This window comes from Parasteatoda tepidariorum, chromosome 10 (assembly GCF_043381705.1).
Source record: "Parasteatoda tepidariorum isolate YZ-2023 chromosome 10, CAS_Ptep_4.0, whole genome shotgun sequence".
Lineage (NCBI taxonomy): Eukaryota > Metazoa > Arthropoda > Arachnida > Araneae > Theridiidae > Parasteatoda > Parasteatoda tepidariorum.
In genome coordinates this window covers 24,412,457-24,416,573 of record NC_092213.1, presented here as the reverse complement: position 1 = coordinate 24,416,573, position 4,117 = coordinate 24,412,457, and the positions used below count along the sequence as shown (strand labels likewise).

At 29.8% G+C, this 4,117-nt stretch overlaps 2 long non-coding RNA genes across 9 annotated transcripts in view; both read right to left on the bottom strand.

The window, feature by feature from the left end:
* LOC139424806 (uncharacterized) overlaps positions 1 to 4,117 on the bottom strand; it is a 26,175-nt gene that overhangs the window by 10,750 nt on the left and 11,308 nt on the right. The window lies entirely within an intron of this gene.
* Positions 2,884 to 4,117, bottom strand: part of LOC139426736 (uncharacterized) — a 10,132-nt gene continuing 8,898 nt past the window's right edge. For all 8 annotated transcript variants that reach the window (XR_011637950.1, XR_011637943.1, XR_011637944.1 and 5 more), the window contains one exon: positions 2,884 to 3,235. This is a non-coding gene — a long non-coding RNA (uncharacterized lncRNA). The remainder of the gene's footprint in view (positions 3,236 to 4,117) is intronic.

Sequence of the window (4,117 nt, the reverse complement as noted above, 5' to 3'; positions counted from 1 at the left end):
CGCTGATGAGATCAATGCTTTCTTGAGATCATCTCCACTTTGGCGTAATGTTGAAAAAGTTCTACTAAAAGTAAATATGCGCGTCCAAATGCTTCAAGATCCATCTGCTGAAACATTCTCAAAACAATTGTTAGATATCGGTGATGGAAAGGTTACTAAGGATGAGACTGGATGCTTAAATTACCGGACGATTTCTGCACAATCATTGATTCACAAGATGCTCTCATTAGCCTAATATTTCCCGATGTACACACGCAATGCATTCATCATGAGTGGCTGGCAGAAAGGGTGATTTTAGCAGCAAAAAATGTGGACGTCAACGAATTGAATCTGTAGATGCAACAGTTATTGCCAGGTAACTTGGTGACATGCAAATCCGTTGATGCAGTTTGCGATCCCATTGAAGCTGCAAATTTTCCAACAGAGTTTTTAAACTCATTGGATTTACCTGGCATATCACCGCAAAATTTAGCACTCAAGGTTGGATCTCCGGTTATTTGGCTTCGTAATTCGAACCCACCTTGGCTGTGCAACGGCACGCGATTAGTCATTAAAAAATTAATGAACAACGTCATCGAAGTCATTATTTTAAATGACAAATTCCGGGATGAAAGTATATTACTTCCACGAATCCTTATTATGCCCCCTATTATGCCCCCACAGATGTGCCAATTCAATTTAAACGCATTCAGTTCCACATTAGATTGGCATTCGCAATGATAAGGCCAAACAATGTCTGTTTGCGTCTTAGATTTGAACACACCATGTTTTTCGCTAGATCGTGGCATACTCTAGAGTGGGCAAACCATCCAGTTTATTTGTGTTAGCTAAAGATGGAATGACAAAAAATATTGTACACTCCATTGCACTAAGAGATTAATATTGTTGACTAATATTTTCAGAATTCGTTGTATATATAATTTATAAGAAAAAGTTGCAATAAATTTAAAAAATATATTATTTGGTGTGTTGTTACTTTCACATTCCGTCATCGTTCACAGCGCTCCATGCCTCTTCCACTCATATACCACATACTCACACATTTACAATAAATAAGATATATTTTCATACTCTAGAAATAATTCATATGGCAAAACATCGTTTGCCGGGTCAGCTAGTATATATATACATAATATTTTTAAAAACCACATTTTTGTAGTTGAGAATAATAATTAAAAAATAAAAATTTAAAAAACGAAAAACGTGGGGCGCATGAAATACATAACAGTAATGTAGTATTAGTGTGTATGTGTGCTCATGAGAATATGTGTATGTATATCTGTAATTGTAATTGTATCTGATGTGGATGTGTATGTGAAATATGTTGGTGTATATGCATGTGTATGTGAATGTGGCTGCGCATGTGTATGAGTAAGAAGATTTGTATATACGTATGTGTATATGTAATGTTATATATTTCATGCTCCCCTCTTTTCTCGTTTTTCAAATTTTTACGTTTTAATTATTATTCTCCACTACAAAAACGTTGTTTTAAAAAATTTTTTTTTTTTTTTTTTTTTTTTTTTTTTGAGACGGAGNCACTTTTTTCACTCATTGTACACAAAACTTTTCAACTGACATGTGACACTAATTTGAAATAATCGAATCGACAACAAATGACAATTGAAAAAATATTAATTTTTCTTTAATTTTATTTTACTTTGTATGTCTTCGTTCTCTTCATTTTCATGCATTGTCATCCAATTCTGTGCCGAATTTGAAATCTGCAGCTAGTCGGAAAGTTAGTTTAAAATCGATTACAAAATTCCACCCGAACAGACATACACGACATATTATTCGCATAAAAAGCATCATTTCAATTGCGACGGAGCTTTCAAAAAACAGCCATAAATCCATTTTGTGCTCCCCGAAATATTTTTTTTACAAACAGTTCTCCAAATTCAGTATGTTTAACAAAATTTTTCACATAATTATGTTATTTTTATGGTTGAATTAACTTTTTAAAGCCGTAGAATATTTCTTCTAGTAGGAATTTTTTTAAGAAATATAATTTCAGAGAAGCAAAGGAAAAATTAAGTGACTATTAAATGAAAATGATATTGGTCACCGACTCATTACGTCTGAGGAGAAAATGGCTAGTATGATAAAAGATATTAGAATCTGTCGGCTACAGGCTACTAACTGNGTTACTAAAATCTACCATGTAACACTTCTTATCTGTTAATATATCACTGAATTTTAAAACAATTTATAAATTTCTGTGAATATTTTTGCATCTTATTAATTAGAATAAAAGTTCATAAGAATGTTATCAATAATTTTATATATTATTAGATATTATGAAAAGTATTATTAACATCTAATCTAGAATGTTATTAAGAATATTAATTTATAAAAATTTGAATGAAAGCAATGATTTAAAAAGAAGCTATCAGTTAGGTAATCGTGCTGTAAAATTTTTTACCTTTATTGCTGAAATATGTTTATTTTTTTGTAATTTCTAACTGTTTAGTTTTTATCATTATATTTGGCGAAATAGTTTGCTTTCTTTCAATGCGAAATAAGCTGAGTATTGTTTTTTTTTATTTTGAGTAGTTAACAAAAGGTTTATTTCACAAATCAATTAAATATGCATAACACATCATTAATTATATGTTTAAACATCATACATCTGCAATTTTAATTTTGAAATAATTGTTACATTTGGACGGTAGATTATTATAGCATCACATAAATTAGAAAAGTATTTTTAAACGTCATTTATTGATTTTATACTGAACTAAAGTGTAGAACTTATAAAAATTGCAATGTTACTTTGGACTGTTTCTCGTTTCATGTTGTTCTTTTATAACGTTTGAAAATCTCATTGGAAAAAAAAAAGTTAAACATAAATTTGAAAGAGAAAAAATGTATTTCAAGAAATATACTTTCAAAATTTATTCTAGATTGTTGTGAGAACAAAAAAATGTAATCTACTATATATCACTTCATTTTGCTACCTATGTTTTGAATTTAAGTAATCGTGAAAATTATCGTATTATCAACACATAATTGAGAGTCTACAAAATTTATTGCGATTGTTACTCCAAATCAAATTTTTCTTTTAAAAATTTCAAACATTTTGGGCTTCTTCCGACAAAAGGTTTGGTCATTTGTTTTCCATTTTCATCAACACACCAGCAGATTTCAGTTGATGTGTGGATCAGTTGATGGCACTGATTTTCGATGTATTTACCATCTGGATAACAATGTGGAATGAAGTTGCCTTTAAGATCTGAAAAAATAAGGCTTTTGTTTTATACTCTTTTCGAAGAATATTTAGGCAATTATTTCTAACGCAATCCTAGTAAGGCAGTAACTCATTTTTGAAATATAAGTTCATTGCGAAATTTTATTTTTAAATCAATATCGACTATAAATTTTGTTTTATTTGGAAGTAAGAAGAAATTAACGTATAACAGCAAACGATAACAAATTATAGTATTTCAAGATACTAACGATGACAAATAATAGTATTTGCTTGAAAAGAAGAACCATGAAAAATACTAGTATTTAATAGGAGAAAAGAACGATGACAAATAATAGTATTTGGTGAAACAGGTCGAAGACGTCAAATAATAGATTTTGGTTAAAGAGATTGCGCGCAAATAATAGTAAATAATTTGGTTGAAGAGATTGTAGGTGACAAATAATAGTTTTTGGTTGAGATTAACGGAAACAGCTAATCGTATTATTTTAGAAGAGTCTAATCATGGCAAGTAATAATAATTTATAGAAGAGAATGACGATGACAAATAGTAGTTTTTGGTTGCGATTAACGGGAACAGCTAATCGTATTATTTGAGAAGAGTCTAACCGTGACAAGTAATAATATTTTATAGAAGAGAATGACGTTGACAAATAATAGTTTTTGGTTGAGATTAATGGGAACAGCTAATCGTATTATTTTAGATGAGTTTAATCATGACAAGTAATAATATTTTATAGAAGAGAATGACGATGACAAATAATAGTTTTTGGTTGAGATTAACGGGAACAGCTAATCGTATTATTTTAGAAGAGTCTAACCATGACAAGTAATAATATTTTATAGAAGAGAATGACGATGACAAATAATAGTTTTTGGTTGAGATTAACGGGAACAGCTAATCGTATT